The sequence below is a fragment of the Marmota flaviventris genome, chromosome 14 (assembly GCF_047511675.1).
Source record: "Marmota flaviventris isolate mMarFla1 chromosome 14, mMarFla1.hap1, whole genome shotgun sequence".
Classification (NCBI taxonomy): Eukaryota; Metazoa; Chordata; class Mammalia; order Rodentia; family Sciuridae; genus Marmota; species Marmota flaviventris.
Window position 1 is genome coordinate 34,447,492 of NC_092511.1, and position 23,087 is coordinate 34,470,578.

Sequence of the window (23,087 nt, forward strand, 5' to 3'; positions counted from 1 at the left end):
ACTTACCTTACAAGTATGAGGTACTGGGTTCGATCCTAGCACCACATAAAACCAAATAAAGGTATTAAGTCCTTAATGCCTTTAAAAAAAATTCCCTATGATTTGATATTATAATACTGTAGTTGACATTATTTCTGAGATGTGTTTGGATTCTGTTTACAGAATTCATGTATTAAACAGTCTATGGATGAACTACACATTTACTTTAGATTAACCAACTGATACTTTGTTCCTGAGTTAAAGGCTCTTAGAAGCCCATTTTGATTTTTTTCAATCCCTTACCAAAGAGAAAGAGAGGAAAGTTGAGAGAGAAAGGGGGGTGGAGAGGACAACAAGTATAAGGTGCTGATTAAAAAAGAGGCAAGCTAGAACTATAACATCTATAACAAGAGGCAAGCTGGAACTATGCAGTAAAGGAGGGAAGAATAATTCTCAAGTGATTCTGAGACACTGGAATGTCTGCGTGGACGGAGAAGGCCTGCTCCATTGCTTTTCTAAAATCCATTGTTTCCCACCTCTCTGCTGCTATATTGGGGGCATGGCATAGAGCAAATCTTCAGAAAAGTTTTACTGAAAAGAAAAGGAAAGGTCTCCATTGCAGACTTTAGAAGAAGTGGTAGAGACTCTCACAATCAGTATGTCACCTGCATCATGTTAGGGAGATACAAAAGTTTATTCTTACATCACACACTTGTGCTGAACCGTCAACTTTTCTTGCCATACAAAAATCTGTCTTCTCTCCGCTCCCAGCTAAGAGCCTTCTCAACCTGTTCAGCCCCCTGCCTCCATCATCACCATCGGCACCACTTGTTACACAGTTGGTAACTTCTCTCCATTGTCTTATGTTGAAGTCTGCTCAAAATTTTACAACTCAACTCACCACCTCCACTCAATATCAAGGCATTTTTTCCGCTCTTCTTTATCCTCCCAACAGTCATGCAACCTAACATCGTAGGTCAGAAAACCTTGGGCTCCAATCCTCTTACTTTCTTTTCTAGTTCACTGTCCACAGCAAAGGCACCTCTTGAAAAGCTAAAACGGAAATAATATTTTCATCCTTTTTCTGTCTCTCAAGATGAAGAAGTCATAGGTCCTGCACTGCTGACCTCCTTGATCCTCAGAAGATGTGTTGTAAGCAATTATAATTATTTTTGTTATCTCTGGTTTCATTTCTCACAACTCTTACTTCATGCCCCTTGATCGTGACCATGAAAGATTATGTTGCTAAACTGTTCACTCTGTCTCCTGCTTCCTCCACTCCTGTCTTTGGAGAGTCCTGCCAGCTGCCCTTTAAACTTGGAGGAGTCTCCTCCTTGCAACTGCCAAGCTAATACCAGGAACTATTTCAAAAGCTTCCTCCTTACTCATGTCTCTCCGCCTGCTCTCCACATGAATAACCAGCAGCACACCCTCCCTAGAGCGGGATGGGTTTGGGATAGAAAGTAAGTGATGAAATGAAATCCAGAATACTTTTTGTCCACCGAATTGCTGAAACTTAGAAATGTCAGGATTTTCTTATTTCTCTTTTAACCTCAAAGGAACATTTCCTGCTGATATGTAGTACTCATCACTTGTGGGATAAACCTGTTATTCCTCGGATTTGACACAAGAATCACTTGTCTCTTATACTCATTTTGCACACTGAGTCCCTCTCTTCCACTCAACTTGCCTGATCACAAGAATCACCTACATTGCTCATGAACAAGGCAGATTCTGGGGTCCAACCTCAGACTGCCACAGTCAAAACCTTAGGAAAGAAGCTTGGGAATCTGTATTTCAAATAATGCCCCAAGTGACTCTTGCATTGGGGAAGTGTGGGCAAAACTGACAACCTATCAAATCTTCTATTTTTTTCAGTGTCCTAAAAACCAGAGGCCTGGATCATTTAGGCCACAAAGATCCTGCCTGTTCCAGTCATGCTGAGAAGAAACTTACAATTAATTTGCACTTGAAACCAATACTTTGTAGCTGTACAGTCTAATTTTTCTATTTAAGGTCTATTGGTTATGTCTCCCCAGTCAAGCTTTAAGGTTCCAGTGATGAATTTATGCTCTTTTATATCCATCCAGTGCCTAATTAGTACAGTCTTGAACATTCACTTGGAACTCAATTAAAATCTTACCGATTGGTCAGTAAAGGCACCATCCAACTTTATTTTTATTCTTTTGGCACTGGGGATTGAACCCAGGGGTACTTAACCAGTGAGCCACATCCCCAGTCATTTTATTTATTTTATTTTATTTTGAGACAGGGTCTCACTAAGTTTGCTTAGGGCCCTGCTAAGTTGATGAGGCTGGCTTTGAATTTGTGAACCTTCTGCCTCAGTCTCCTGAGTTGCTGGGATTATAGGTGTGCATCACTACCGCCAGCATACCATCCAACTTAAAAAAAAAAAAAAAAAAAGGATCTAAAAATTCCATATCTTTTTCTTGGTAGTGTTGGGGGTGGAATCCTGGACTTTGCACATGCCAGGCATTTAATAAGAAGAATGAGAATAAAAACTTAGGATTTCTGTCTTGGCCTGAAAGAATAAGGCAGTTAAGTAGCAATCTGGCCAGATTTCCAGAAACTGTTTTACCTGGTCTACCTAAATTTCTCAGACCAGAGTCAACTTCCTTTCATCCCCATGGATTACTGCCTTGACTCTGTGCTCTTCACCATCAGGCTATGGAGGTCTCGGTTAGCGGTTTGCATCTGATTGAGCATTATGAAAATTTAAGCAGCAGGCCTGTTTTCAAGCAGGGACGTACTGGAACACCCTTCTCAGAAACAAAAGTTTCATGTGGAACACTGCAAATGTTCAAGAATACTTGCTTGAGAGTATACTTATTGAAAACATGAAGACTGTTCTAGATTAAACATCAGTGAATTAAATCAAATGAAAAGGAATATAAAAAGTGAAAGATCACTCTTATGGAATATCCAAAAGATAAAGTTAAACAAATGATAGGAAGTCAATTTATTCAAGAACACTTAAAAACAAACGTTTCAATGGGGATATATCACAGCTATGTTCAATATTACATTTTTCAAAAGGATAAAACCATTCTCTATTAAGCTAAAAGCTTCAAATGTAAATAATGAATAGCCCATATGATGAGATTCATCCCCGAAACCCAGTAGATTGCAAAATCAATGCACAAAAGAGGCTATTAATAAACTCCACTTCCCATCAACCTCAGCACGAGGTGAACTAACAATAACAAGTTAATGTTTTCCAGTAATCTTCCCTGTGCCATTTAATTGCCAGCACTCACGCCAAGGTAAACTCGACAGCAACAAAAGAGCTAGCATCACCATCAAAGAACAAGATTAAGGAATACTACATTTCTGCTTTGAAGTGAATGCTGGAAAACATGCCCACAACACATTCTTTTTCAGTTCTGCACTTTCAATTGTGCCAAGTATTCTATGTAGTGATTTGAAGGTAGATTTTGAAAATATTCCTTTGTTTTTAATTCATTATATGCTTTAGCCTTAGAAGAACTTTTAAGATAAAGAACATCCTCTTCATAACTATTATAAAGAATGTAATGCCCCAAATTATCAGAATTCCCTAGCCCTCACCATAATTCCCAAGTTTTTTTTTAAAACTCAAATACAATTTAAAGTGCCAAATCTGAAATGTACAGCTTGATGAGTTTTAACACTAATTACACTTGCAATAACCCAATAAATAATTCTATTACATAAGATTGTTACATCATGTTTGTTTTTAAAAGGATATTATAACATTTTTTTGAACTGGTGACTAAACAACAGAATTCCCACAGTGGCCCAACATGTTAACCGGAGGTCCTCATTGTTGATAAGATAAGAAATAGCAGTGCTCACTTTTTGTAGGGAGAGGGAACGAATCTACCTCTTTATATTAAAAAATATCCAGGAAAAAAAAAGAAAGTGCTCTTACAAAAATGAAGAAAAAATAAATTTAAAAAATGTGAATATTCTGCTACAAATGGGAGAGGTCACAGACTGATATTCAAACTCTTTTTTTGATTCTTTTGTTAATGCATTCCTGAATATATCAACTCTTTGGCAAACAAAATAAATTAGACCTTCACAGTTTCCCTGACTAAAACTGTTTTACTGTCTATGGACTGAATTACTTCCGTCTGTTTGCCAAACCTCCACACACAATTTGGCCACTTAATTGCTAAGAGGGTCTGCTATCATTTCCCTTGTCTGGTGTGCTAAGAAATCACTTGTCATTTTGCAGCTATGTTTATGGGTTAACTTTTCCCATTGTTTAAATGCCTACCCTCACACATAAGCCAGCAAAAGATTATAAAACCCAGGCCCAGCACTCGCAATGTATCCTGGATTTCTTTCTGATGTGTTGCGATAACTCCACCCAAAGTGTTGAGCTTTTGTCACCACTCATCCAAACACATTCTCCCATCTTTTGACCACCTGTTGTCACCCTCACAATATAAACTTCCTTGGTAGGCTACAATGACTATGTGCTCAGCTAAACAAATGTACCCATCAGTGGTAAATATCTAAAAACAGTAACACTTTCTGGCTAAAACAAAGTAACAGGAAAGAAAATAAATATGAATGCATGAGAAATCTATTTAACAAAAAAAATCTGTTTAAACAAAAATAAGTTTTAAAGAGCCAATAGTTTATTACTTAAATATGGTTGGTAACATAAACTAAAATGAGGGGCTGGAGGTGAAGCTAAGTGGTAGAACATGTGTTTAGCATGCAGGAGGAGGTCCTGGGTTCAATCCTCAGCACCAAACAAACAAACAAACCAAACACTAAAAAGCCCCAAATGTCTGTCAAGTAATGTTTTTGTTCAGAACCTAAAGACATTTAGAAAATTCACTTATAATAAGTAGCATGGATGAAGGTAAATTTTTAGGCAGTTCTAATATCTGAATTACAACACTAAAACAAAATTCTAAAACAGTAAAATTCAAATTAATGAGATTTCTTCTTTAATCTAGAAAAATCTCACTCCTTTTAATGATGTAAGAGCTGAAGAGGCCATTAAACCTGGGGGAGTTCATAACCCACTTGAATCAAATGTATGGAAGATGATATGTCATGAGCTTTGTAATGTTTTGAACAACCAATAAAAAAAAAAATAAAAAACAACAACAACAACAACAAAAAAAAACACCTGGAGTTCTAAGGTCAGGGGTTTCTACCCTTGGAAAACTTGAATTATAGGATGTGAAGGTCCCCAAAATTCCACCAAATCAACAACCAACAGAGGGGTCTCTACAACTTGAGTTCTCCTGTTCTGCTCTGCAACATTCCTGTTTCATTTCACCAGAAAGAAAACAGGCTATCTAAACTGTATTTTAAAGTGGTCAAAGCCGAGCATGGGGCACTCACCTGTAATCCTAATGGCTTGGGAAGCTGAGGCAGGAGGATCAAGAGTTCAAAGCCAGCCTCAGCAACTTAGCGAGGTCCTAAGCAACTCAGTGAGACCCTGTCTCTAAATCAAATACAAAATAGGGCTGGGAATGTGGCTCAGTGGTTGAGTGCCCCTGAGTTTAATCCCTGGTACCAAAACTAAAACAAACAAACAAACAACAACAACAACAAAAAAAAACAGTGGTCGAGAGTTCAACTACCAAGAGACAAAAGTAGAGCACTAATCTAATATGTACTTAAACTCCCCATTAGTTTACCCTAGACACACTTATTTCTAATGCTAGAAAAGCAGAGGAAAAGAAGAAAATAGTATCATATCCTTGAATTACTCAAAATAGCATTAATCTAATTCATTCACTCAACAATCCTATATTAAGTATTTATGGTTAAATGCCATGTGAACATACAAAAGAATCGTGAGAAGTTCACATAATTTTATTTGGTTAAAAAACCAAATTAGACAATATATAATTCCTAAATTACAAATGATGATTCAAGAATTAAAACAGGGTGAGATGATGGGAGTTGTGGTGCACGCCTGTAATCCCATCAGCTCAGGAGGCTGAGGCAGGAGGATTGAGAGTTCAAAGCCAGCCTCAGTAACAACAAGGCACTAAGCAACTCAGTGAGACCCTGTTTGTAAATAAAATACAAAATAGGGCGGAGGATGTGGCTCAGTGGTGGAGTGCCCAAGTTCAATCCTTGGTACCGGAAAAAAAACCAAAACAGGGTAAGGATATAGCTCAGTTGATAGAGTGCTTACCTAACATGCGGTAAGGTTGTGGGTTCAATCTTCAGCAACACACACACACACACAAAATTAATTAATTTAAAAAATTAAAAAGCTCAATAGTTTCAGTATTCCTACAAAAACTTTGAACTTCAACAAGATTAATGGGGGCTGGGCATGATAGTACACACCTGTAATTCACAAGATATCTATTTAAACAAAAATGAAGCTTTAAAGAGCAGCTAGTCTTTCCTTGAAGGTTGAAACATTCTTTCCTTGAAGGTTGAAAACAGGTGCTGTGCCTACTTAAAATGTTATTACTTAACATGGCTGGGCACACAAAACAAAACAAATCAGAAACAACTTGGGAAGCTGAGGCAGGAGGAGTGCAAACTCCAGACCAGCCTAGGGAAGCAGCAGACCCTGTCTCCAAAAAAAAGGGGGGAGGGAGACTTGGGATGTAGCTCAGAGGCAGTATGTCCCTGGGCTCTAACCCCAGGCCTGCAATAAACAGAATAAAGTAAAAATTAACTAGTTAAATAGATTAATGGGGGGAGGGGCTGGGCATGTAGCTCAGCAGTACAGTACCTGCCTAGCCCTGGGTTCAATCCCCAGCACCACAAAACAAACAACAGCGTAATGGAACTTTCTCTTTTTTTGGTACTGAGGGACTTGAACCCAGGGGTGCTTTACCACTGAGCTACCTCCTTAGCTCTTTTAATTTTTTACTTTGAGATAGGGCCTCACTAAGTTTGCTCAGGACTTTGCTAATTTGCTGAGGCTGGCCCCAAACTCGAGATCCTCCTGCCTCAGACTCCCACGTCACTAGGGTTACAGGCATGAGCCACCATGCCTGGCCTGCTTAGTCTTTTGATGCAACTCATTATTCACATCCAGTAATTTCTATTTTACATCTAAAATTATCTTTTAGCAACTGATTAGGTCAAAAAGCCTATAATGAATCTCTACTGTGAACACTTTGTTTTGTTTTTCTTTATGTAGGAGAAATATACTACCACTCAGCCTCTGCTGTAAGGCTGGCAGCCCTGAGAACCTCTTTGTTAATGTAGCATGTTATGGATGCATTCCTGCCCCTGAAGGAATGAGGGGCAGACATTTCCACATGCAATATTGTGAACATTTTGGATTATTTCCTTTTAGGCAGTTATCTAGAAAGTTAGGTAAATATTGTATGTGGCTCTATACTGATATTTGTGTATTTAATGCCATAGCATATTTACTACTTAATTATGTGTTTCAGACATTTTCTTGGAGGTGGAGATATTGAGGATAGAACCCAGAGGAGCTTTACCACAGAACTATCCCCAGCTCTTTTAATTTTTTTATTTTGAGACAGGCTCTTGTTAAGTTGCTTAGGGCCTCATTAATTTGCTGAGGTTGGCCTGGAACTTGTGATTCCCCTGCTTCAGCCTCACAAGTCGCTAAGATTACAGGCACACACCACCATGCCCAGTTCATCATGGAATCACTGACAAAAGGAACATTCCAAAGCACGTTGTGATCCAGCTCTCACTGTCTCTTGCAGGGTAGGTGGGTGGGCTTACAAATATGCTCATGTACACACACAGTCTTACATCACAGTCTGTTATAGCTCCTCACCCAAGATCCTGCAGTATATGTGGTACAGAGCCTATTTCCTCTTTATGCATTTTTGTCCCCCAGGGCAGCTTCTGATGATTATAACTTGGGTACTGTTTACCAGGAACATTCTTTCCTTAAGGTTGAAAACAGGTGCTGTGCCTACTTAAAATGTTTCTTCTTCTCTTCCAAACTATAATCTAGGACGTTTCTTACTGAAGTTTAGGTGAAAAGATGAACAAGTGTAAATAATTTTATTTATTAATAAGAGAACTACTAAGATGTTTCCTGATAATGTAAAATTGATTCAACATTGGAAAATCAATTTCACCAATCAATTTTCACCACATTAGCCCATCAAAAAGAGAAAAATATGGGGCCCCTATGTGGCTCAGTGGTAATGCAGTTGCCCTGCATGCATGAGGCCCTAGGTTTTATCACCAGCATGGGAAAAAGAAATATACACACGTAAACACACACACACACACACACATACATATATATTTATTTATACTCATATATACACATACATGATCACTTCACTAGATATAGAAAAACGTGATGAAATTCAGTATCTATTCATGATGAAAATTCTCAAAAACAATAAAAGGAAGGAAAATTCATAAAATATAGAAAAACATACAACAAAAATTATCTGTATTGATGAAAGATTTAATGCTTTCTTCCCACATTGAGAAAAGACAAGAATGTTTATTCTCACTGTTCTTAGTCAACATTATACTGGAGGTACTAACCAGTGCAATATGACAAGAAAAGGAAATAAAAGACATACCAATTGGAAAAAAACAAAAGTGCTTTTATTCAGAGATCATATAGCTATATAATAAAACTTTCAAGAATCTATTTTAAAAAGACACTGAAACTAATGAAGTTTAACAAGTGAAATCTATATATGAAAATTAACTATATTCCCTATGTATAATCTTAATGAACATTTGGGAGTTAAAGTTAAAAATCAGTATCATTTCTAAGAACATCAAAAACATGAAGTATTATGGATAAATCTAATAAAATATGTATAAGATTCATCATCTAAGGATTGTTTCAAATAGTAGTCAACAAACTTTTCCTAAAAGGGCCAGAGAGTAAATATTAGAGGTGTTCTAGGTCATACGTTCTATCTTGCAACTACTCAAAATTGTCCTGAAACAGCCATAGAAAATATGTAAACAAATACATATGGTTGTGTTTCAATAAAACAATATACAGAAACAGGAGACAGGTTAGATTTGGATTGTAGAGCACAGCTTGTAGCTTGTCAACCTGTGTTGTAGGATGATGCATTTAGAACATCTTACTGTTTGCTACCGATTAAAGGTCCCCAGTCCTAATGAAGTTACTTATAGACTTGTAGCATTTTGTGAGGTAGAGATACAAACCATTTCTATCCAGTGGAATGAGTATCTTCAAAGAGCTATGATCTGTTGAATACTGAATACCATTTCATATCTAACTTAGTAATCTTATCCTAATATTCCTGTTAAATTGTCTATACTGGTTTTTTAGATTTTTTAAAAACTGATCATAACATCTTTTTGGTTCCCTTATTAAATACTGATCAAAATCTTTTTTATACATGTTCATTTGAGAGTGATGATTTTACCTGTATGAAAGTTATACTCTAAAATTGTCTCCCTCAAATTGCTCCATAGATTTAACACAATTTGTCTATTCTCTTATAATTTATTCTTTCATATGAATTTTGGAATTATATTGTGAAATTATCTTTAAATGAAAAAATTTAATTAAAGTTTTTATTAGAAATGCATTAAACCCTTTTTTAATTTGGAGAAAATTAACATTTGAATCTCTATTAATATTTAGTTCCATCAAAAAAGCTGCAGTATTTTTATTGAGCATCTAAGAGAATCAATGGAAAACAAAGGATCTTTACAAATGATATTATTATAAATAAGAAGCAATAAGGTACAGTCTAATAGAAAAGTTAGGAGTAGAGGCTCTAAAACCCTGAATCTAGCTGTATAACCTTGTACAAGTTATTTAGCCTCTCTGAGCTTCAGTTTAAATAGTAGTATTCACTCTTTAGAATTAGGATGAAGATTCAATGAGCAAATACATATCAGTGCACATAAGTGATTGACAGAGTGTGATACAAGTGATGACTAATATTATTATAAAGTGAATGCACAGAAGTCAATCATTTTCAAAAAAAAGACAGCACAAGCCACAAGATAAACCCACCAATAACAAGTACCCACTGATAACAAGAAATGTAAAAAGAAATATGCACTCTACATGAAGAAAATTTTAAAATGTAATGCAACTGAGGAACACAAAAGGAGACAAATCCCCTTTCTTAATTAGGACAACATAATAAAGATGTTACATATACTAATAAGTTAATACATTAACTTAATCATGCTAACAAAGAAAAATGACAACAGAACTGAGGATCAGGATTAGACAAGTTGATTTAAAGTCCATAAGGTACAAGAAAAGACAAACAATGAGGGAGAATTAATTCCTACCAAATTATAAAACATAAAGCTACTGTGAGCAACCAATACATAAAGAGATAAGCTCACAAAAAATCTAGAAAACAAGTGCAACTACATATTGAAATTCAGTGTAAGACTATGATAGCCTAAGGTACAAGATTTATTTTCCAATAAATGATCAAATGATCACAGGACCAAAAAAAAAAAAAAAAAAAAACAAAACCCATACAGTAGCTGTCCATTGATTATTTAAAAATTTCTCTCTATATTCAGTAATTTTCATATTGTTATTTTTAAGTCATCATTATAACAGTTACCATTTACTAAGAAAATGTACCAAGCCAGCCACTATACTGGGAATTTGTACATATAATAACAACTCTACTCCTTATAGAAACCCTGCAAATTATGTGTTCCCCTAATTTTGCAGATGGGCAAGGTTCAGCTCAGAGTCTGAATGACTTGCCTGAGGTCAAATATCTAGAAAACGCAGAAGAGAACATCACATCCATGTCTTCCTGGCTCCAAAATCTTTTCCCACTATACTACCTTCTATCTACAAAATAATCTGGTTTGTTGACAAAACCCTTCAATCAGAGCAACAAAAACAGTGCCAGATTACAGACTGTACATTCCAAGCAGTTACCATGAAGTAACTGTAATAAAACACAGTATATTCTTTATAGACTTTTAAATTTTAAAATGGTAAGTATACTTAGGATCCCTATCTGATTTATACTTTATCAGGGTAGCTTCTTGGCATTTCAATTACTGGAAGACATTCCAGATGAACTACCTTATATGAAATTCTTTCCAAAAGAGGAGAGTTAATGTGAAGTCAGCATGAACCTCAACAAAATTTTATACCAGGGAAAATTTTGTAACTGTTTTCATTTTCTATACACAAGGTCACAATGTGGGAAGCTAAATATCTGTAAGCCAAAATAATATAATGCTGGTTATTCTGACTTCCCTCTGGTGGGCAGTAAAACTCTTGAACTTCTATTTTTGGAAATTGAGGTGTCCCTTTAATCCTGTTATAGAACTGCTGACAGTGGTAAGAGAGAACAGGCAAATTAGCCCCCAGCCTGTACCAGTAAGGTCTCTAAGAAAAGGAAGAAAACAAAGTAAAGCAAGTAAAAAGGCACTCTGCAAGAGAATTTTGTGAAATCAGTGTTAGTGTTCACAACCCAACAAAAGAAACACCACCCCACTATAAGCTGTTTAAATCTAAAACGGGCCCCTGAAGCCAGATCAACACAGGAAGCCCCTAGAGCCAATATTTACAGCATGGTTACAATCTAATCGTACCTGTAGAAAACAGAATGGCCCTTCTCTATGTCTATCCTCTCTAGGGATTCCATACATACCCAGCAAACCCTCTCCTGCTTTATTTGGTGTGTAAAGATACACTTCAGAAAGCACACACCTTCCTCCTGTCTTGCTACACATAGACTATCGGGGTACAGGCACTGTTGCATACACCCCAGAAGATGCTCCTCAAGCAGCTGAGACAATGGAGCTAAGACCTAAAACACACACGAAAATCATTGCTTTTCTAAAATGGTCTCCAGTTAGCTCAATTCATTTTCAAAGTTCTCAATTCTGAAAACAGAATTAATGTCCCTTTCCCAAATTAAATTTGGTGTCAGATTTACTAGAGTGCTTTCAGAAGATGATAAAGACCCTTCTAAACATTCAGCCTCAGTTACCTAAGCCTACATGTTACTGAACACAGTCTAATTCTGTCTCAGAAGCAAACAACAATACTTGCTTGGAGTCAACCTCGAGGCCTCTGTGGCTACTTTACTGAGATCCAAATGCCACACTCAAATGAAGAGGCTTTGACCATCTGACACACACAGCATGCTCTTGTACCCCCACTACTCAAAGGGAGAGAGGACTACAAGTAGGCTGTGCTAGAAAAAGAACTTGTCTTGAGAATCTTAATTCTTAATTTATGGATTCTGGCCCCCTAACTGCTCATGTGACTTCATATTTAGCAAGTCCCACAGGAGCCCCACTTGTGCCACACACTGGGAATTTAAGTGGTGAGTGGACTACTGTAAGCAGCCTAAAGGAAGTTAGGTCTCCAAAGACCTCTTTCCTCCTTCATGGAGTCCACAGCTGAAAGGCCACCTATGGGTTCAACACTGTGACTAGAGTGGAATCATGTCAAAGACAGAGAGGTCTGTAGTGCTGAGTCAGCGTAGACACAGCATCTCCACCGAGCTACCAGGTAGAGGAACTGAAAATGCCTTTGGCAAAACCCTGAACTGTTCATAACTGTTTAGGGTCTGTGAAACAGCCCTCTCCTATCTGAATATTTAATATGCATTCATATGTGCCACTAACCCAGACCCCGAGGGATTTGGAAATTCAGTCAATAATGCTCAACTGAGGTCTTCCCCCCTTGCTTTAAACACAAATAAATGATATGTTTTAAATAGAAAAAAAATTATTAAATATGCACAGCTCAAAAGCAAGAAAGGAAATCTCCAAGAACCAGACACAAAGAAGGAACTCAGAGCCACAGCAAAGAGTGATGAATGAGGTAGAATGACCCATGGGTATTAGATCCTGAGCTGGGAACCCACACAAAGCTTGCAGCCATGAAAAACTGCTCTATTCACTAGAAAATGCCATCAATTGGCCAGGGGCCATAGCAAGGAATCCAGTTACCCTTTGGGGCCAGAGGTGGATAACTGGTTTCTCATGCACAAGCTGAATTCCGGGTTTGAGAGGTGAGTATGCAGTATGAAACAAACTATCAGCCTAACACGGGACTTGACCTGTGAAACCTGCAGGGAAAGCCCTAAAAGATTAAAGGTAGCACCACCTCAGAACTGCCTCCACCTTCCAGTGCACAAGGAAATGCCAACAAAAGCGGCTCCTGGAGATGAGCTAAAAAGCAACTGCAACCCTCAGGAAAGGCAGCAGACAGAACAGGCAGAACTCATGCTCTGGGAACTGCAGGAAACAACAACTTGGAAAGACTATAAAATCAATGTGTTTAGAATAGTCAAATGATTATGGAAAGAATGAAAGCCATAAGCAAAAAATGGAATTATCCTGAGGAAATAAGAGGCAGGTTTTGGGGAAAAGTCTAGGCATGGAAAAAAAAATCCCTTCGTTGCAGATAGAAAACTCCATGGTAGTGTGAAACACTCCTATGCGTCACTAGACACAGACAACTGAAAACTAGAGGACTGTCACGGATTAGAGGACTCTACGGAGACAACCTGAAGATGATCCTGGAATAGGAAAAGAACATTAGATGAAAATCAGTAAAATTTAAAAAAAAATGTGTAGAGTTTAGGTAACAGCAAAGTTACCAATCGCTTCTTTTATTGTGACAAATGTTAAATAGTAATATAAGATGGTCACAGTGGGAAAACTGGGTGAGAGATATACAGAAACCTTCTGTACTATCTTTGCAACTTGTTGATACATCTAAAACTATTCTAAAGTAAAAAGTTTATTTAAAAAGAGACAGTGACCATCAGATTGTATACAGAAACAAAACCAGATATATGCTGTTTATAAGAGACACTAAAACTAAAACTTAATGAGACAAGAGAAATGAACATAAAAAAGATGAAAAAACATATCAAGAAATATTAAATAGAAGAGTTGGTTTACATATGAATTTTAAAATGACAAGATTTACTGTGACCAATGCAATGATATCGAAAGTTTAATTTCTGAAATGGATGTGTGGTCAGAAATTGTACATATCCATTCATTCTGGGCATTCCTTCAGGAGCAAGAAAGAGTAAAAATTAGAGAAGCAACAAAGGGAGAAAGTGAGGACCAGGGTAAATTAACAAAGTAAATTACACATTGACCCAGAATAGGCAAAACAATGATCTTAAGACATATAGAATACTAAGGCCCTCCTCCTTTAATCAGGCCATGAAGAGCCCACCACTGCTCAGGAGTTACAGGTAAAAAGGGACTGGTATTGATTTTCTCTAGAAATTTTCACATTATGCCCTTTGGATTGGTGGGTGTGGATTATATTACATCACTAAGTCACTCTCAGAGTTTCCTTTGAAGAATATGGGCTCACACTTGTAGGACCTTAATCTTATATATACACAAACACAAAACAAAATCATGAATTTTAATATAAATTACTACCTTGTATCTCTATTCTCTAAGTATACACCAGAAAATGAGACCTGATGACTATTTAAATTTCCTCTTAAATAAAGTGGTCAATGAACACTGCTTTTCAGCCTAAGAATGGTTTTGGTAATTGGACAAGTACGTGTAATACATATTTGAAAAAAATCATTAGAAAGCAAGAAACTGATACTGCATTTCAGAAACACGTTAGATATAAAAATTGCTATGTATCCTGTAACCCAAGAAGAAAGGAAAGGCATAAAGCCTACCTGCTATAAATGAACTTAAACTAACATGTAAAACCTGTCTTACTGTCTACAAGTAAAGAATTTTTAAAGGCTTAAGCAGTGAATAAGGGGAGAAAAGTCAAACAGCACATGCCAGAGATCAGTTAATTATACTGATCTCTTTGAAGATTAACAAAGGTGATGGAATTTTCTGGCACTTGTAAACTCTCCAAAGTCACAATAAAAAAACCTGTTAAATCCATTTGACATAAAAAATATCTCCAAGCAAACAATTTTAGACCCCTTTTTAGAAATATGATTCTCAGGAAGTTAATGAAAAATATTCCCTCTCACCAGAAATTTCACTTTACAGTGATTTAAAAATGTATCCCAAATAGGAAAATGACTGAGCTCCTCATGAACACAGAATTACCTATTCAATATGAGCACAGTCCAGTATTAAAACATCTGATACCTGTACACACCTAACAACTGCTCCAATCCAACAATATCACACATATCACATTCATTAATAAGAAAAAAAAAGTGGAGGGTGAAGCAGGAAGGCAACAGTCCACCCTCATCTGGCAAAAAAAAAAAAAAAAAATGTGAGCATTTGTGAGGGCAAGTCCTTACCTCGATTATCAACCCAATTTACATGATGTGAAGAGGAACAGGAAATGCATACTACTGACAGCAACTAGAGGAATTCAGGTAAGACTTGATTATTTTTTCCCAAACAAATGTCTTGATCCCAAACAGAAAGATTCCATTGCAATACATGTAGTTATCCCTCTCTTTTAAACAAATGAAAGCATGCTCAAAAATTATCTGACAATTTCTAAAAGTTGTATAAGGATGTGGCTTTAAAAGCCTTATTTTTTACATATCATAACATTTTTGAGAATCAAGTCACAAACTTATTACTGGCTTACTAGACATTTTCAGACATAACCCATCCAACATTTAGGAATAAAAATAAAATTAATATAATTACAATTGCCACCATGTATTTCTAGATTTATTCACTAGTTTCCTTTCTGAGGGCTAAATCTGGGAATCTGGAGAAAGCTTTGTATCAAACACAAATTTTGATGTCATGGATTAAGTTTTCAGCAGAACCTCTGTTCTTAGAGGAGATTCCTCACAGCCTCTGCCCCAACCTGGGAAAGGCTCAATGAAATAGACAACAATTGCACCAGGCAACACATTGGTGTCTCAAGTACAAGAAGTGAGAAAATTCTAATTGTGTGTTACTTTCTAAAGTCCCCTAGGTAAACAGAGCCTAGAATTTTATATGCTCCTGCAGCCTGGGGAGGGCAGAACGAAATTTCAGCTACGCATTGTGCAAGTGCATCTGAGACAGGCTGGGACAGGACATGAAGCAAACTCCAAGCAGCTATGACTTGAAAAGAAAGCTCACACATTCACAGCACTTGGGTGAGGAGAGCAGCTGGGAAGGGTCGGGAGGGAGAGAGGGACAAAGGAAGAGCGTGACCTCCCTGGAGCAGGAGCACCCCCAGGAGAACTCCCTTTGTGATTTCCAGTCTGAGTTTTCTGTCTCCTCCTCTTCTTTTATTTCTGTAGGTAGCTCCTTGAAGCCTGTTGAGTCACACCCTGTCCCTGGGTCAGGAATGGTTTCCTTCATGACCATGGGTATGTTTTTTAAAAGACCGCATCACACCTCATCCCACAGAATGATGGAGAAGATCAATCCATGGTACCATGGAACAAAGGTTCTCAAGAGGAGGCAATTCTGCCCCACAGAGAACCTGTGGAAATATATGCAGACATTTTGTTGTTGTCACAAAGCAGGGGGTGAGGCTACTACTGTCATCTAGTGGGGAGATGGTACCAAACACACAACACCCAGGGCGGGCCACCCACAACACGAAATGGCAGCAGTGCTAATGTTGAGACCCTGCCACAGAAGACATAGTGAAGAGGATGGAGATACAGTAGAGAGAAAAATAAAACTGTCACAAACAATAATATAGTTTAAAATAGGAAAAGAGTTTTGTTACTTATTTAAAACTTTCTTTAGGCCCAAATGCTCATTTTACTTTGGCCATCTAGGTTACTGCCAAGTTACCTGGCTGCCAATCCCATGGCTACCCTCTACCATAGTACTTTTAAATGGCCAATGAAATCCTTAATAACTGGAATATACTGGGTGCCCTAAATAAATCCAAGCATTATGGAACAAGCATATACATTTGGAAATCTCAAAAATGCTATACCAGTAAAAACACTGAGATATTACTTTTTGGCTGATAGATTGGAATATGCTAAAATCATACAATACATAATATTCTGTTATATTTTCACTGGATGGGTAACCACCAAAGAAATCCCATCACACACCATCAGACATTTATTTTATAGGGATTCTAGGAACTGAGAAGACTGGCAGTGCACACACGGTGTGATGCTTTATTCTGTTGTGTTTTTAAAGTACATTTTGAATTATCCTGGGTCATAAAAAGCCTCACACCAATAAGAATAAGATGGCTAAGAGGGCATGGAAAGCAAACTTTCTGAAGATGAAAAAGAAACTTGGAAAAGTGCTAGATTAATGTACTCAGAAGGATCCTGTATCTCCTACTACTTTATGAACTTCAAACTTCCCCCTTGGAATGGTAAAAGAGTCCTTTGTCCAAGACAGTGTGACAGTGTTCCTTTCCTGATTCATCAAGTTTCTGATGGGGTCTGAGGGACAGGATGTAATTCAAAACAAAACAGGTGCAAGGAATAACAATCTGATAGGCAGGAACTCTGCTCTTAAAAATTTGAGCTTATCTTGACTCTTATGATCTTTAATATGATCTCCAGGAAGGCAAGGAATATGGTGACTCACCAGAGGAACCTCTTTCTGATGCATGCTAACACACAAAGTCAAGTGCTGAAAACTGACTTACCTACTCACACATCAAGAGAAATCCTCATATTTTGCAGTATTATTTTGGTACAACATTAATTTTCCTAAAACATTTTTGTGGCTCACAGAACCCTCCTGAACAGGAGTGAAAGTAGTGATGGTGGTGGTGGAGGCAGCAGCAGTAAGGGGTAATAACAGCAACCAGCATTTGCAGAGCATTTACTATATGATCTTGCTAAGCACAGCACAAGTATTAACTCATTCAATCATGCAACACATGAATGGTTTTGGGTTTTTTTATATTTATTTTTTAGTTGTAGTTGGACATAATACCTTTATTTTATTTATTTTTATGTGGTGCTGAGGATGGAACCTAGCGCTTCACACCGTTGCTAGGTGAGTGCTCTACCACTGAGCCACAATCCCAGCCCCTATGAAGTTTTGTTTTCCATTTACAGAGGAAGAAGTCAAGGCACAGACATTCAGTAACTTACCCAAATGCAGCTAGCTAGTAGCAGAGATGGAATCTACACAAGATGAGCTGATTACAGAATCTGTTCCCAAAAAATGAGCTCTTTGAGCACATGCTCCCAGCTCTTAAGCACTTTTTAGTTTAGATATTGTAGACTACTTACCAATAGCCACTTTGTATGTTTTATTTAGCATATCACTTAACAGTATGAAATTTTAAAAAAGAAAAGAAAGATAATGCTAACATAGTCTTGCCCATACGTGAGCATCTTTTGTATCCACTTTCATGCTATGCACCTGCTTTCATGCTATACACCCACAGTCAGGCTGTGTGGCCTGGCCTTTGTAGTCAAGCTGACCTGCACCCACCCTCTATCTGCATATCCTGCTCTCTCCAACACACTCCCAAACCTGATAGACTGGTTTACTCATGGCCCCCTACAAACACTTCTTGATGTCCTTTTTTGGGGGGACAGGTACAAGGGATTGAACTCAGGGGAGCTTAACCACTGAGGCCACTCCCAGCCCTTTTTAATATATTTTTAGAGTCAGGGTCTCATTGAGTTGCTTAGATCTTTGCTGAGCTGTGGAGGCTGGCTTTGAACTCGTGATCTCCTGCCTCAGCCTCCCAAGCTGCTGGGATTACAGGTGTGCGCCACCGTACCCGGCTCCTGATGTCCTCCTGGTGCTTTACTTCACACCAAGTCCCTTGTCTCGGCAACAGGATGTAGTATAAAGGTTTATCCCAGGACCTAATGTCCTCATGAAGCCTTTTCTGATCACCACAGCCCATCCTGGGCTCATTTCTTAGATGTATGATTGTGGCTGTGTGCTCAGTGTCAAGAGTTAATTTTCTATAGCAGCTCATAAGTTTCTAGAGGGTAGAGAACATGTTATAAATTAGCTTCTCTTTGTATTCTACATGGCACCTGGTACAATATTATACACTTCATAACCAACCAGTAAATATTTGCTAAATAAAAACATAAACCACATTTACTCTACATCTCTCAGATCGAGGTAAGAGTTAAGATAAAGTTTATCCTGGAGAGCAGAACAAGTGATGTGGTGGCTACCTCCTTTTCTGCCTGAGCTCATCAGAACCAAGGAAGACTGATCTGACTCACAGTGACCCTAAGGGAAAGACCTTCAGAGAGGCACCAGGAATCTTGGCCCCTGGAGCACTGGGACCACTTTAGAGAGTTCTTGAGTTTTAAAAGTAATGGTGTCCTCCCTGGCCTTGTTTAGCCCTACCAGTTGGCACTTCTCTATGGTAAAGACAGTCCCCAATACACACAAGCATACCTGCTCACAGATGTCTATAACCAACCTAATTTCAGGAAAGAAGATATCTATCCTCCCAAAGTTTTCCCTTGTCTTTTGGTGGAATTTTCTCAGAATCAATCTTTTCAACAGTGACCATTCTTCTCCCTCATTTAACCTTACTATCTGCCCTCTTCTTCCACTTATTCCTGAATCCTCTTACCAACTTACACCTTACACTTGTTCTTGTCCACAGCAATTGTTACTTTCTAACAGACTATATAATTTACCTATTATATTTACTATAACAAATTCTAGTGCTTTTTATTATATCATCGTTACTTATTGTCTGTCTCTCTGCTGCTAAAATGTCAGCTCCAGGAGAGCAGTGATCTTGAGAGCACGGATCTACCTCTTGTTCTCTGATGTATTCCAGGTAGAATAGTCCTTGGCACATAGCTGGTGTCACCAATAACTGCTGGACAAGTGAATAAACAGACGATGTCAAATTCCACTCACTTCACACCCTGAAGGCCCCAAGAGAGAGTTACTCTGCCCTGAGAATATTCTTTTCCTCATCCAGAGAAACAGCATAGTAGAGTGGTCAAGTGCACAAGCTCAAGGGCATCAAACAGTCCTAGGAGAAAATCTCAGCTCTACTTTCTACTGATTATCCTTGAAACTTTGGAGACATCTCACAGATCTTTCATCCTTGTTGTTCACATCAGTGACATGGGAATAGCACCCATCTTCCAGAAGAACTTCTGTAGGTGCTCAATAGTTCATACCCCATGCTGCATGGTGCGCTTTCTCTCTCTCTCTCTCACTCAATAACAGGGGGAAAATATATTCTCTTCTGTCACCATTCCTTTCCCACTCAATTTCTAAAGAGTAGAAAAGTCCTGGTGAAACACTGACTGGCCGTCCCCTAGGTTCCACCCTTGCCTGATGCCCTGAGTTCCGAGCATGACAAAACAACAGGAGGGCACTGCCAGTGAACAATGACCATGCAGGACAGCCAATGCTTGGGAACTGGCAGCCAAGAGCTATCTCTAATACTCCAGGAAAGCTCCCTAAGTAATACATGCGGAATAAAAGCTTTTGGATATTTTTAAGGAAGGGATTAATTCATCTTCAAAAGTAGCATTTTAATTAAAAATGACTTTTCTGGGCTTATATCCAGTAAGGACCATATTGCCAAAAGGTAAGATTTAACAAGGTTTAGTTCTTTCTTTAATTTTTTTAAGAGCCCAGTGCTTCCCAATCCTTTTCACATCAAGACACACGCAGGAAATAATCTTTCTTGAGCACTCTGGGATAAAATGCATGAGGGTGCTCGGACTGTCTGGAGTCTCCACCCCATAGGCCACACTCAGGCTCCCCAAGAGCTAAAGAACCAACAAACACCTGGACACATATGACAGTCCACTGCAGAGGCTCTGCCTTAGCCCATCTTGGACTGGGGACTTTCCTAGCAACTTAATATTTTTCTCCTTTCATACTAACACAAGTTTTCAAAAAGGAAGCGTGAATCTGACCACTAGTGACAAAAGCAAGCATTTCCATTAAATTATGACTCATTCCAAAGGAAAAAAGCAGTGACAAGCAAACCATTTATAACTTACGACATCAGCGTAATTTCATGCTTTTTGTTTTTGATTTTCCATTCTGAAATTATATTTTCTGGGCATAAAATAAACAACAATGGACCAAGGCCAACATCTAAGTAATCAAATGGAATCCATCAAGTAATGTTTCATTTCTGGACAGCTTGAGCATTTTATTTTGTTTCCCAATTTTTTACTTTGTTACAATGTAAGGTGTCCTCTATGGTTTCACTTTTTAAAAATAGAAATAATAATTCTTTTAAATCATACTTCATCACGAGTATGGATGCAACATTAGTAAAAAACTTGTCTTTTTTACAAGTGTGCTTTTGTTTCCTTACTTAAGAGACTCCAGTAGAGTTTACCCTTAAGATTGCTATTCTCACTGATTTTCTGTTTGCTTCTACTGTTTGTGTCTGTAGCAGAGAGTGAAGGCTAGGTAATCCAATCCCTGCTTCATGAACAGTGACTACCATACACAAGTTGGTCAAATCGTCCTTCCTTTCCTTTTATCCAGGGTTCTGCTTTTCTTTCCACAAAGGTAATACCAAGATCTTTCATTTCAATTTGCATGCTGTCTGTCGGCCTAGCACTGCTGTTCCCATATAAAGACCCTCCCTCTAGCCTCACACACAGCTACCAGGGTGTTCCAGACTGAAGCAGAAATGGCCCCAGTTTCAGTCTCCTTTTACATCTGATGCCTTGCCTGGCAGCTTTATCTTTTGCTTCTCCTTCATGTGCTCCCTGGTCACTAGTGCTCCCTTGGCTTCTAACCTGCAGCTCCCTATACTGGAAGGTAAGAGTTTCAACAGCAAGCTCCTTGTGTCTCAGCAGCACCTCAAACAGGGTAAGCACGCCCTGTCAGCCAAATGAAATTCAAATTCTATCCAGTTTCTGGTGGCCTCATCAGCTCCCACATCCAGGATCCATAATTCCTATCACTGCCCAAGTTTGAGAGATTTCATCAAGCCCTTGGGATTACAGAAGATGTGGCAGCTATGGACTTGGCTATAGCCTGTGCGACATGGGAGGATTCTGTATTTCCAGGCTAGGAGTCTTAAATCAAAGAACAAAGAGAAATGAGGACAAGAGACAAGGGGAAGGAGGACACAAAGAGTCTTTTCCCAGTTGTAACTCCTCTGAGGGTCTTTCACTTGCAACGTCCATCTCTACAGCACTGATGGACCAACTTTGCTTCCAGTGTTGAGGTGGCATATCACACTGGATTTAAGGAATCAATCAAGTGATAAGGGATAAACGAGAGCAGAGAAGTTTGCCTTTACATGGCACCCTCTCAGTCTTCTCTCCATTTCTTCATTTAGAGAGACAGAAACAGAGGATATGATGCCTCTCGTGCTACCTTGCAGGACTTCTAAGAGGATGGATAAAATCACATATGTAAATCACTTGAAATACAGCTGCCCAAAATGTTAACTTTACTTCTCTCTCTCTTTTTATTTTTTTGGTACTAGGGATTCAACCCAGAAGTGCTTCACTGAGCCACCTCACCAGCCCTTTTAATTTTTTATTTTGTGACAAGGCCTCACTAAGTTGTTTAGGGCCTTGCCAAGTTGCTGAGACTGGCCTCAAACTTACGATCTCCTGCCTCAGTCTGCCTAGTCACTGGGATAACAAACATGTGCCACCATGCTTGTCTATTTTTCTTATGGTAAACTTCCCACATGCATGAGCTTTGGTCATCTGAAGTCCATCCATGGCTAATATGGACTGGTAGCCAAGTAGGCAGCATTATTACTCAGCTATACAGGAAAACAGAATCTTTTCAACTCAGAATTCTCAAAGTGCAGAAATCAAGGCTCTAAGTTGGAGAGAGAAAAAAAAAAAAAAGAATTCAGTTGTTTAACATGTTCTGTTAGTAAAAACTGAGAAAATGTAATACAAGCATTAGAAGAAAAGTGTAGGTTATGTTTGTACCAGCAAAAGGAAGCATGGCACTGGGAGGACTATTTAGATTAATTGAAGAAAAAGGACTCCTCTTACCCAGCATATTCAGATAAATGCAGAAGTGGGTTTTTTTCTGCTTTTCTACAAGCTATCAACTGCATGCTCCACTATGCCCACGATCACCTCTTATTGCTTAAACCATCAGAAAAATAACCAAAAGAGACAGGAAACGAGCAAACTCAAAATTTTCTATCAAATGTTACACATTTCTTATGAAACACTAAAATGTGAATTAAATACACAAGAATCAGAATAAATCTTTCTCATGATTGTTGACCAAACTCTTTCTCAAAATAAGAGAACTTTCTGAACTCCAATATGATTTCTTGGGAGTGACAACTAACC

The 23,087-nt window shown here is 38.2% G+C and overlaps 1 protein-coding gene and 1 non-coding gene across 2 annotated transcripts in view; both read right to left on the reverse strand.

The window, feature by feature from the left end:
• The window catches only part of Thada (THADA armadillo repeat containing), a 310,445-nt gene that overhangs the window by 111,884 nt on the left and 175,474 nt on the right, over positions 1 to 23,087 (reverse strand). The gene's annotated exons all lie outside the window — the stretch shown is intronic.
• Positions 7,116 to 7,250, reverse strand: LOC114092085 (small nucleolar RNA U109). Its single transcript, XR_003582622.1, has one exon. It is a non-coding gene; the product is annotated as a small nucleolar RNA U109 (small nucleolar RNA).